The sequence below is a fragment of the Bidens hawaiensis genome, unplaced genomic scaffold (genome assembly GCF_021521415.1).
Source record: "Bidens hawaiensis isolate Kalapana, Puna unplaced genomic scaffold, B.hawaiensis_p1.1 tig00044239_1, whole genome shotgun sequence".
In the NCBI taxonomy this organism is placed as follows: Eukaryota; Viridiplantae; Streptophyta; class Magnoliopsida; order Asterales; family Asteraceae; genus Bidens; species Bidens hawaiensis.
The window spans coordinates 86-13,946 of record NW_027497862.1 but is presented as its reverse complement, the minus strand read 5'-3'; the positions used below and the strand labels follow the sequence as shown (position 1 = coordinate 13,946).

At 39.1% G+C, this 13,861-nt stretch overlaps 1 pseudogene; it reads left to right on the top strand.

The window, feature by feature from the left end:
- The first annotated feature begins 11,624 nt into the window (after window positions 1-11,624).
- Window positions 11,625-13,172, top strand: LOC143594848 (uncharacterized; annotated as a pseudogene).
- Window positions 13,173-13,861: the final 689 nt, after the last annotated feature.

The window sequence follows — 13,861 nt, the reverse complement described above, 5'->3', positions numbered from 1 at the left end:
CCTATAACCTCACAGATATTATAAGGGTCTGGTCCCTAACATCACAGATATTATAAGGGACCAGTCTGGTCCCTAACATCACAGATATTATAAGGGTCTGGTCCATTTGTTTCGTGTAACTGCACCATACCTGTTCATACATGCTTTCCTTGACCATACGTGTAATCTCCGAAGAGCGTTCACGTACCATCATCATAACATACATACATTATGCATACATCATATATTCATACATACATCATATCTCGCATCATACTTATCAATCATGTCTTATTTACCACCTGACGGTTCATGTAATATCCGAAGATCGTTCACGCACCGTCAAGCAATCATCATACGTAAATCATACAAGGCATACACTTATCACTTAAGATAAGTGTATTCACTATCACATCGAGTATGCACACAGCCCCGAAAACATAACAAGGAAGTGGGGCTAGAAACTCACCTCCAGGCGGTTGCGTTCACCGTTTACGGTTATCCCCTTCTTTAGCTGTGCGCGACTAACTGTATAATAATTATACGTATCAATAACTATCACTACACATATCTTCTTTCTAGTTTAATTATTACCCTCAACGAACGGGGGTCCGGGGGCAGCGCCCCTGGCAGCGGGGTTCTAGGGGCGGCAGCCCCTAGCGGGGTCCAAGGGGCAGAGCCTTTGGCTGGGGTTAAGCTGCCAGGTCAGCTTGGAAAAATTTTATTTTCATTAACTGTCTTAACACATTTTCCATTAGCATTTTGAATCATTGAATAACATGCTACTTAAAAGTTCAAGGGCTTATTTGTAATTAAATCATTATTTTCTAAGTCCAGGGACCATTCTGTCATTCTGTTAAACTTCTAGTTCGTTACTTATCCTTAACGAACTGACTTGCCATGACGAACTGGTTCTTGTAACGAATTGGAACCTTTAACGAACTGGTTACTTACACGAATTGGACTTTTAACGAACTGGACTCTTAGCGAATCAGTCCATGTAGCGAATTGGACCTTCTAATTCGTTATCTCCTTTAACGAACTGGTCATAACGAATCAAGGGTAATTCGTTACCCTTTTCCCTTAACGAATCAGAGAAGAATCATAGGCGAACTAGGGCTAGTTCGCTGTGCCCCCTTATGCGAATCGACTAACGAATCACCCTCAGTTCGTTAAGTCCCCATAGCGAATCACCCTCAGTTCGTTAAGTTCCCATAGCGAACTAGGGTTAGGTCAGGAATGTCAGAACATTCCCTGACATTCCCTTTAACCTCGTACCACTATTCCGGCGCCGCCTTTCCGGCGCCGCCTTTGCCGGAAAGCCGCCAGAAAACCGCGAACACGTCGGAAAAACAAGTTTTAACTCGTTTTTCACCGTTTTTCGTCCCGTTCGATCCAGATCTGAGCTAGGGTGACCCCTAAGCTCATCATAGGTTCGGTTTATACCCGATTCCACCCGGATCTCGTGACTTAAACGGTTTAACGGTGTCGGCTCGTCGTTTCATGATTATATCTAACGGATTTAAGCTCTTACAACAAAATACTATCATACCTTGGGTCGGGATCCGTTTCTTCTTCTATATTTCGGCTAGAGTGAGAGAGAGACTAGAGAGAGAATCTTAAGTGTGTGTTTTGGATGGTGTAAGGGATATGTGTAAATGAATTAAATGGAGGATTAAGGGTATATATATTTTTGATCATGGGCTTAAGCCCATGGTCTTTCCTTCATTCCTCCATAACCCAAGTCCATAACCCATATCCATTTACCCAACACAAGTCCATCTCGTATTCTATTCAACTAAACCGATAACGACCTGCTATAAAATAAACGAACTTTATTTTATTAATATAACCGAAAATAGGATGTTACATGGGTGTGTTTGGGGTTCCTTATGAAAACTCCTTGTAATTTTTTAATAAGTTATAAAAGTGTAACTTATTAACTATTACTTTTCACACAAAAAACAATCCCAAACATCTTATTATTTTTTAAAATATTAATAAATTATAAGTTAATGAAAACAGACACTCCCAAACACTCTAAGAGTAGAAAGATTTAAAAAAGTAATAATGTTATATCAAGAGTGTGAGAAGTAAATCAAAGGGTGTCATCCATCCAAAGAGTCATTTTTTAATTACCATTTTCTTAAAGGATGGAGTATAGTTGGGGAGTAATCTAACATATATCTCTTCGAAACAACATGGGATGACTCAAAAGAGTCCACCAAAATCGATATGTGCTAGGCACGTCTATATTTGAGCTTAATTTTCATAAATAACAGGAAAAATAGTTACATATTGCTTATACTAACACACGGAAACATCTAGCGACTCGAAACTCGATCAAGATTAGCTTGATTTGTGAATGAGTTGGCTCAGTTTGTAAACAAGCCTATCTCGAGCTAAGATTGGATAGCTTAATCGACCCCAATTTTAATTTATCGTATCCCAAATGAAAGATATGTAATCTTTATAGGTCCAACTATAATTTTTTTTTATCTAATTCAACCTGCTTCATATCAAAATCTTTTTTCATTGACATTTCACAAGTTTGGAGTTTGTACCATTACCTCCACCATTTTTACATACATTTGTAAACTTATTTATTTCAAAAAACAAGTTATTGGAATGTGTAGGTCCCGAAACGACCGGCGAACGGTTTTGCTCTCGATAAACGTGTCAAGACGGGTGCGGTAAATTAAACGATCGAACAAAAATATAATGATAATAAGTATAGTGAACGACTCCGTAATCGGTTAAAAGCTTAATAACATTAAACAAGAACCGACCCACCCAAGGTGAGCTCCCCTTGGGTGGTGATTTACATCATACAACACACACATAAATATGACAACAATTGCCCTATTTATAGCTAAACAATACAAATAAACTAGAAGATCTCCCGTTGAAGCTAAACGCGCGTTCCCGAAGCTCTCGTTTCGTGTCCGGTTTTTTCGTCGGCTTTAATTATTTTCTTGACCATAATATAATTAACAGTTTTCGTAATTTGATATCGTTAGCCACACATTTTGGCCTTACAATCACCCCCTTGGCTTGTGATATCAAAACATCGTCGAACTGTGTCTCGCATCTTCACGAATCAACCCGATAAAGCCGAAGCCTCTTCAATCACCCCCTAAAGATATGATCCACCTAATACATTCATGAAGGAGTTATCGCTTCTTTATCCATCTTGGATCTTCAAGCAGTATAGGTTTAGAAGAACTATCGGGGATAACGATCAAATGAACAAAGCTTGTTATTTCCTCTTAAATCCAAATTCGTATCCAATTTGTTCAAAGTTTTTCAACTTATCGAACGCCTCGAAAATAACATAGATATAACATCCTTTGAACACGGTCCAACAACGACAAAAACCCGAGAAAATATTGACTTTCTTCAGTTGGTCAACCCCGAATCAATAAGTCTATCTTGGCCCGAAAACATCCCATATTATCGGCCAAGAATATGACTACAATTTTAATTTACATATGGTTTGAATATAAAATACTCTCAGATTATAGCACAACACACAAGACTTGAAAATTGAAGGCTCAAGTTTGTCCACTGTTAATTAACCTGGCCCAATCAAAGTATTCCATTAAACAATTTTAAAGAAGTCCAGGCATGTGATAACCAAAAAATACCTAGGAGATTTTAAAACTCAACCTTGCAACACCAGCCGCCACATAAACTTCAAAGTTGGAAGGCTTCTTCCGGATTAGGGTTCCGGCGCCGCATCCCACCGGAAAGTCGTACTCTAGCCGTTCAAACACCGACCCTCACTCCATCATCCCAAATCAGACACCGCTTCTGCCGGAATGACCTTGTTCTAGCGATCATCCATCACAGGTCACCGTCTTTTAACCTTTTGCCGGAAAACTCGCTGGAGATCCGACACTCCTTTCCGGCCACTAAACCAACGCGCCAGATGTGCAACCCACAACCATGAACCCATGCGCCGCCGTATAACCCTACTCTTCGTCTTCAGGAACAACATTCGGATCCAAAAGAGCAACGTCTGATCACTTCTTCACACAAACCACCAGTTACGGGCTACCGGAACCAAGTCACTATGACGGATTGCTTCCGTCAACCACCATTCCATGTCACCGTGCACCTTTGCCGGGAAAATGTATTTCGGCACCACAACCGCTTTTTCATCCTTCCATCGAAATCCCAACCTCCCACAACAATCCAAGATAACCGACACTTAGTGAATACAAACTGAATATCGGAGTTTGATATTAACGTCTCTAATCTCTTGAACCATCGCGGAGAAGAACTCTAGGCTCGCCGGAATTTCAGCGCATGGCGGAACGGTTCCCGAAACGCCCAGATCGGGCACTTGTAGATCACAAACATCCGGATCTACAAGGAGAATGCTTCAAACACGCTTATTTCCCAGATCTTCAAACTTTATTTCCAAACTTCTAACTTTATTTTCAAAACTCCAACGGGTCTTTAACGTGCCGGTTCGGGTAATAGCGGAAATAGAACCCGAAAGAGCAAAGTTGAATCATAAGATTCGACCCGCTCTGATACCAATTGTATGTCCCGAAACCGGATCAAACAACAAAACAAACTAAGTACTAGTCGTTCTTGGATCAACCTCACAACTAGGTGGCGGAAACAACTAGTCGGACCGAGATCTCGGATCTTGTGTGTGTGGGTAAGGGAGGCCGAAAGTGAGATGAGGGTTAGAGAGGTTGAGAGAGTTTGTGTTACTTGGAAGAAATTAAAATGCAAGGGTTGTATTCACAAAGGTTGTGGAGAAATGGGTTAAGTAACCCTTTATATAGGGCCCCCATTTCTCCAACAATTACATTTTGTCCTTACAAAATAAACGTACTGAGGTACGTAATACACCGACTCTAAGCAAATGTAAAAACATACGCAATCCTAAAACTAATATAGAATATTGGCCCTACAATCTCCCTCTAGGATTGTGTATGCCCAGAAACTTTCAACAATTTCTTTGCTTCGTCTTTATTTCTAGAAATCTAGTAGTTGTCTTGATCCAGGAGCTTGAACGAGATTGGATCTTGACAATTCTTTATTTTCCAATCTTGAAGACTTGAACTTCAATCTTATTTCTTGGGAAGAATCGGTAACGGCAAATTTTAGAAACATCAGATGCGGGAGGCTCGACATTTAATTTTCTTTTGTTGACTTTCTTGTGCCGACTTGTTTCTTTACTTTGTCCTTCTACTGATCTTATACACGATCAGTTTATTTTTGGGTTCAACCGCCAACTGTCACGTTCTCGTTTTCTTTTAAGTGCTTCAGCATCGGCAACTTCAGTCTGTGCAGCCCAGGACACTTGATCTTGATCTACCTGTCCATGTACTGCTGCACAAAACTTAGAGCGAATAAGATTCATTCACAGATCCTCTCGAGGGTCAAAGAAGAATTTTCTTTTTTAAAACATGCCCTTAGTTTGAAGTATTTGCAGAATAACACTGAAATTTTATTTTATCTTGACTTTTCATAAAATATCAATTTCAGTCCCTTAACTTGTAAATGATTTATTTAAGTCTCAGGTTTCCAACGAACTTTGCACAAACGACCTTGACAACAAAACACATGATTTGAATAAAACAAAGATTAATAAAATATGTACGAACTCATAAAAACTTAAAATCTTTTTGGAATTTTCATATATTATAATACTTCGAATATATATATATATATATATATATATATATATATATAAATACATAATATTTTGAAGCTGACACATAAAATAAAACAAGAAAAAAGAAAAAGATAAGAGTAAAGATGAATTTAATATTATATAACAATAATGTTTATATAATTTTCTATTGACTTTATTATTTTTGCGAGAAAGATCACAACATAGAATCACATTGTCTATAATGTCCTAGATCACACTTCTATTTGGATATTATTATGCCAAGAACCCAAAGTCGATTGTAGATATATTGGTCCACTTTAAACTTAACAAGTATTTTGATTTCATCGTGATACGTTAAGGTACAATTTGGCACAATACTTGTGTGGTCCCCTGTTGATCCGACATGTTACAAACTCCATCATACCTCGGGCATAGTTTGTGTTCATCAGTATAACCCCAAATTGACTCAGACCCCCTAATGATTGATCAAAACATTTTGAGCTTCGTAGAATTTTTGCAAACTTTTATTTCAAACAATATGTAAAGGTTGAACCATGGACTTACTAGCCTTGATTGGCTTATGCCTTCATATAAAGTGTCTAGGACTTACTTGTTTGCCCCACGTTACGTGGTTCTAATATACCCCTTTTTGTTTGATAAAATTATCAACATTTTTGTTGTTGATTTTGAATACTTTTTGAGCATTTTGCAGTTTTTCTACCTTTTCAATAATTTTTTTTATATGTTCTATTTGAAGCTAAAGCAAGAAATAATTTTTCATTGTGACCAATCACTAACGGGATCGTGTATGACTGACTATTAGGATTTTTGCCTTCATTAATATGACTTATTTGGAGTTGGAAACCGCTTCATAAGAGTGTAACCACTAGCATATGCAGATATTTAAGTTTATATCACTATGATACTTACTCATTTGTTAAGCCTATCTACACATCAATCAATGATTTTGTTGGCTTTTGATATACTCTTTTCACCTAAGACAATTTTCTATCATTTTCCAAAGGTAAAGATGAATTTAATATTATATAACCGAAAAAAAAATCAAACGAATTTCCGAAGATAATTATTTTCGGTTGATATTAACGGTTTTCGTAATTTGATAAAATTAACGGTTTTCGTAATTTGATATCGCTAGCCACTCATTTTGGCCTTACAGAATGCTTAGGTGTGGCTTAGCTACATGACTTTTTTGAGTTTTTTTTTATTTTGCAGTTTTGGCAATTTAAGTCAATTTAATTAAATCATTTATTAAGTTAAATTAAGTATTTAATAAGAATAACAATAAACTTAGATTAACTTTGATTCTTAAATAAATTACTAATAATTAATTTTAATTAATAGCAATTAAATTTGATTAAATGCTTTAATTCAATAATATTTTTATCCAATGTTCTTTCAAAAAAAGTGTTACAAGATTGCTATGTTTATCTATTCTATTACAAAAGACATAACAATTAATTACAAGCACATGGCATCACAATTTTTTTTAATATCATTCTAATCATATTACAGCTTTATTTTTCTGAGTTTTTTTTCTTATGTTATTGTTTATGTAGGTATCCAATCGGTTGTACCATAATATCGACCAATTCTTACTGCATCTCAGCTACAACGCACAGGTTTATTTACGCCTATTTTTTAAAAACTTCTGGGGAGGTAATAAAAAAGAAAACGATTTACTATTAGAGCGATCCCTACCATATATTTATATGTATATTATATAATTACATTAAAAATCACTGTATTTTTATTTGCTTTTTAATTAAATAATAATCTGTTTACATTTATAATTATATTTTATTTTTCCTACATTCATAACCACTTTCAAAAAATATTAAAAAATAATACGATTTAAACAATGAGGTTTGGATCAAATACAAATAAAATTAATGTGCTAAACGTGATAAGCAAGTAGAGTATTTATATATTCAAGTAGTGTAGTTATGTAATTACATCATAGAATAATTACATAATTACTCTACTTATATAGATTTAATTTTTTAATTTGATTTTCCCATTTAACATGTTAATTTTATTTATACATTAATTTTTCTTTAAACAATGAAATCTCAAATTTAACTTTCTCATATACCATGTTATCTTCTCTTCTACATAATATTTTTAGAAAAAAAATTAAGAACCGTGTGAGATGTTAATGAAGTAAGGCTGAGGGGTGTGGGGGGCGCGAGAGGGGGCGCGAGTGGGGGCGCCAACCAATAATATTGTGACGTGTGGCAGAGAGAGAAACTTGATAAGATGGGTGTTGGTAGTGGTGCTCGCGCCCCGGGCCATGGTGTGGAGGGGCGCGAGAGGGGGCGCGAGCGGTTTATTTTTTTATTTTTTTATAAATGTATTAAAAAAACGTATTATTAAAAAAACAAGAAATTATTTAAAAAAACACACATTAATTAAAAAAACACATTAATATCTAAAAAAAATTAAAGTACTAAAAAAAACATTATTCTTATTCTTCGGCTTGGTCTTCTTCGATCAACCTCTTCCGGATACGTTCCTTTTGTTTTTCCATCAGCATTTGGTCGACCGGATTTAGGTTACTGAAGTCTCTTGTAAGGAAGTCCAAATCTCTCATTCTTTTTTTTTTTCCTTTTTGTCATTAGAGACCACCTCCATGGTTTTGTTGAATTTATTGAGGGATTCAACAAGATCGGTGATGTTTACGGCTTCCCCCTCAGCCGGTTTTTTCCCCCTGGCGTCCCTTCCCAATGGCCGCCTCCTCGGCGGTGAAGACGTTTCCTCCCCCGTAACGTTTAGGTCGAATCCAACCCGGCAATCCGACCCGGCGGAAGTGCTGTACGCTCCAGACGAACTAGTTTTAGTCCGTTTCGGCCCTACTTCCGCATCAACGTCCGGCTCCACCAGCTCAACCCACTTAGAACACCTTCTCAACCTCTCCCACACCTTTACATCGTCCCACGTCTTCACCGTCCCATACCTCCGCAGGCACTCCTGCTTCCACTCTTCGACAGTGAAATTATAAACCGCCAAATCGTCACTGCCACTTGGTCTCATACGACCGGCGTTCCTGTTGAACAGATTAGTAAACAAGCCGACAAATTTTCTGATTTCGGTCCACCGACCCGAAATCATATCGGCGTTCCGCTCTGTACTCCCAACGAGCGAATATAACGTCTCCCTAACCTTTGTCCAAAAGACCTTGCTCTTTTGGTAGTCCGCTGCAAAATGCATAAATAAATTTGTAAGTCATTTAACTTTTTTATTTAACTTTTTTATTAAAAATCATTTTTAAAAACGTTAAAACAATTACCGCAACGCCGATCCTCAGAAGTGACTATCCAAGCTCGACACAGGGCTTCCTTCTCATCCGATGACCACGGAGTGATTTTCCGTTTCGTCCTTCCGGTCGAAGCCGAACCCGACCCGTCCGTTGCAACTTGTTTTTTCCGGTGGACGCGTCTTCTTTGTCCCGCAGCTTCACCTTCTGGTTCTGGTTCTTGTGTCTCCGGAACTACAAAGTTAGGAGACGGTTGTATGTTGGATGGTTGAAAGCCGGATGATTGTTGCGACCCCGAATAAAACATCGCTTGGTCCGGTGCCGACCATAAATCGTCGTAACTGTAATCTGAATCTAGGTTTGGGTACCAATTTCCAGCCATGTAATCTGATATTGGTATGTGATATTGGTTTTGGGTGTGGTATGTGAGAAGGGTTTTGGGTGTGGTATGTATTGGTTTAGGAATATATATGTGATATATAGAGGAATATATATAGAGGAAAAAAATTTTTTTTTTTTTTTAATATACATTAATATGAGCCAACGGCTCTATTTACGGAACCCAAGATGCCTTCACGCTCCCCCCAGCCGCTACCCCTCTTGCGCCTGCCTCTTTTTCCGCGCTCGCGCCCCTCTCGCGCCCCTCTCGCGCCTCGGTGGTGTGGTGCTCGCGCCCCGGGGCACGAGCGGCTGTCCTCTTGCGCCCTTCCTAGCGCTCCACACCCCTCAGCCTAATAAATTATGCATTAAATAGTAAGATGGTTATTGAATCCATAAAATAATAATATAATATTATGATAATGACAGCACAAGCCTTCCAGTTAGGCTGAGGGGTGTGGGGGGCGCGAGAGGGGGCGTGAGTGGGGGCGCCATCCAATAATATTGTGACGTGTGGCAGAGAGAGAAACTTGATAAGATGGGTATTGGTAGTGGTGATAGCGCCCCGGGGCATGGTGTGGAGGGGCGCGAGAGGGGGCGCGAGCGGTTTATTTTTTTATTTTTTTTATAAATGTATTAAAAAAACGTATTATTAAAAAAACAAGTAATTATTTAAACAAACACACATTAATTAAAAAAACACATTAATATATAAAAAAAATTAAAGTACTAAAAAATTAAAAAAACACATTAATTAAAAAAAATTAAAAAAACACATTAACATTATTCTTATTCTTCGGCTTCGTCTTCTTCGATCAACCTCTTCCGGATACGTTCCTTTTGTTTTTCCATCAGCATTTGGTCGACCGGATTTAGGTGGCTGAAGTCTCTTGCAAGGAAGTCCAAATCTCTCATTCTTTTTTTTTCCTTTTTGTCAACAGAGACCACCTCCAGGGTTTTGTTGAATTTATTGAGGGATTCAACAAGATCGTTGATGTTTACGGCTTCCCCCTCAGCCGGTTTTTTCCCCCTGGCGTCCCTTCCCAATGGCCGCCTCCTCGGCGGTGAAGACGTTTCCTCCCCCGCAACGTTTAGGTCGAATCCAACCCGGCAATCCGACCCGTCCGTTGTGCTGTACGCTCCAGACGAACTAGTTTTAGTCCGTTTCGGCCCTACTTCCGCATCAAGGTCCGGCGCCACCAGCTCAACCCACTTGGCACACCTTCTCAACCTCTCCCACAACTTTACACCGTCCCACGTCTTCACCGCCCCATACCTCCGCAGGCACTCCTGCTTCCACTCTTCGACAGTGAAATTATAGACCGCCAAATCGTCACTGCCACTTGGTCTCATACGACCGGCGTTCCTGTTGAACAGATTAGTAAACAAGCCGACAAATTTTCTAATTTCGGTCCACCGACCCGAAATCATATCGGGATTCCGCTCTGTACTCCCAACGAGCGAATAGAACGTCTCCCTAACCTTTGTCCAAAAGACCTTGCTCTTTTGGTAGTCGGCTGCAAAATTATGTAAATAAATTTGTAAGCCATTTAACTTTTTTATTTAACTTTTTATTTACAATCATTTTTAAAAACGTTAAAACAATTACCGCAACGCCGATCCTCAGAAATGGCTATCCAAGCCCGACACAGGGCTTCCTTCTCATCCGATGACCACGGAGTGATTTTCCGTTTCGCCCTTCCGGTCGAAGCCGAACCCGACCCGTCCGTTGCAAGTTGTTTTTTCCGGTGGACGCGTCTTCTTTGTCCCGCAGCTTCACCTTCTGGTTCCGGTTCTTGTGTCTCCGGAACTACAAAGTTAGGAGACGGTTGCATGTTGGATGGTTGAAAGCCGGATGATTGTTGCGACCCCGAATAAAACATCGGTTGTTCCGGTGCCGACCATAAATCGTCGTAAGGGTAATCTGAATCTAGGTTTGGGTACCAATTTCCAGACATGTTTTTAAAAAAAGGTTTCGAAGATAGGGTGATTTTGGGTTTTGGGTGTGGTGTGTGATATTCGTTTTGGTTGTAGTATGTGAGAATGGTTGTGTTTGATATGTATTGTGATATATGTATTGTGATATATATAGATGATTTTGTTAAAAAAAAAAAAATATTTTTATTCATTATTAAAGCCTTCCAACGGCTCTTTCCCATTTCCCACAGCCACTCACGCGCGCGAGCCTCCTGGCGCCTGCCTCGTTTTCCGCTCTCGCGCCCCTCTCGCGCCCCTCATGCGCCCCGGTGGTGTGGCTCTCGCGCCCCGGGGCGCTATCGAAGTCCCTCACGCGCCCTGACTAGCGCTCCGCACCCCTCAGCCTTACTAGAATCCATGAACCTGAACCTGCTGCATTCAAACCTCAGGCGCTAAACCCAACATTTAAAATCATTTTTCAACAAAACCACCCCACATTTTGCTTCAATTCAACCCCTATCAAATCAATATCATCAGTTTCATCAACCTTCAACCTTCACACACATGGGTTGTACTTCATCCAATCTACTCAACCAAGACGATGACTTCACCCACCACATCGTCTCACTCACTTCCACCACCTGCGGCCTTCTAACCCTTGACCCATCATCCTCTCCCACCACCGTTGCGCCCACCCCACCACGCTTCACCTCTGATGACGTCATCAACTCATGGGAACTCATGGCTGGTCTTGATTCCTCACCAGAACCCTTCAATTTCACCCCACAGTCTTCTAAACCATCCCCTTTTAGATACCCATTTGATAGAAATCAAGAAAACTCAAACCCTAATCATAAAAATCGGATCTTTACCCGACCCGGGGTTTCAAGATTCCAAGAAAACCCAAACCCGGATCATGATAATCCGATTTTTACAAACCCTAATTGTAAAACCCCCAATTTTACCAAACCCTTGATTGCAACATTTCAAGAAAGCCCAAACCCGGATCATAAAAATCAAATCTTTACCAAACCTATAGTTTCAACATTTCAAGAAAACCCAAACCCGGATCATATTTTTCAAGAAAACCCAAACCCGGATCAGAAATTTCAAGAAAACCCAAACCCGGATCCTAAATTTCAAGAAAACCCAAACCCGGATCCTAAATTTCAAAAAAACCCAAACCCGGATCATAAATATCAAGAAAACCCATACCCGGATCCTAAATTTCATGAAAACCCTAACCCGGATCATGAATTTCAAGAAAACCCAAATTTTGATGATAAACATTTGATTATTGCCAAAACCATAGTTTCAGCATTTCAAGAAAGCCCAAACCCTGATCATAAGAATCTTATTTTTACCAAAATATTAGTTTCGGAGCCGGATTATTTATCCGGGTTTGAACAGCTCTGCCCACCAAAAGGGGAAAACAAGGTGGTGATCTATACGACGACATTGCGAGGCGTACGAAAGACGTTTGAGGCGTGTAATGCCGTGAGGGCGGTGTTAGAACAATCCGGGGTGTTTTTTTGCGAGCGGGATATATCGATGGACCGAGGATTCAAGGAAGAGCTTTGGGAGTTAATGAAAGGAAAGATAAGCAGGAATGTGTGCCACCAAGAGTGTTTGTGAAGGGGAGGTATGTAGGTGGATCAGATGAGGTTTTGAGGATAGTTGAAGATGGGTGTTTGGGTCAACTGCTTGAAGGGTTGACTAAGTCAAAGCCAGGGTATGTGTGTGAGACTTGTGGTGGTGCAAGATTCTTGCCTTGTTCTGGTTGTAATGGAAGTTGTAAATTGGTGATGAATGTGGATGAAGAAGTTGATGAAAGTGATGGAGATCAGTTGGGGAAAACTGTTATTGTAAAATGCAGTGATTGTAATGAGAATGGACTTGTTCGATGTCCGGTTTGTAGTTGATCGTTTTTCGGTTTTTATTTTCGGGATGATATTTATAAATGAAATTCAGATTAACATTACTTAGTGAGTTGTATAATTTGCAGCATATGATGATAGTTTAGTGGTTTATCTTTCTTGCATATGAATTTTTTGTAATTCTAGGTGGTTTAAGAGACCCTTTTGTGTTTGTAGGTGGTTCATTTATTTTTTTGTAAAACTAGATAACTCGCAAGGGGGGATTGCGAGTTTAACCACAAAATTATAAACTCGCAATGGGGGGGGGGGGGGGGGGGGGCAGCAAGTTTAAAAAAAATCTGACAAAAATTTTAAACTCAAGGGGGGGGGGGGAACGAGGTTTGAATGTTTTTTATTCCCTCCATAGTTTTATATATCAAATCATTCCCCACGTTGGTGTTGAATGAATATAGGTCCGGTTAAGAAAAACATAGTCAGTGGCGAAGCCATATAATGCCCACCGGGTTTTGTCATCTTTTTTGATTTTATATATAACATATTGTATTGAATTAACGAGTGAAACTAGTATCATTTTAAAAAAATATTCACACACATTAATATGAACAAAAAGTAGTAATCAATATTTTTTTATATAAAATCTAAAAAGTTTTAAAATAACTATAAAATTACTAATAAACATACAAATGAATCGGTAATAACTCATATATAGAGATTATAAATAAAACCTAAAATTCTGACCCAACTCGTCCGGGTCCGAAAATTTGGCGTCGGAAAAAATCGAGCACCAAAAATCCCGAA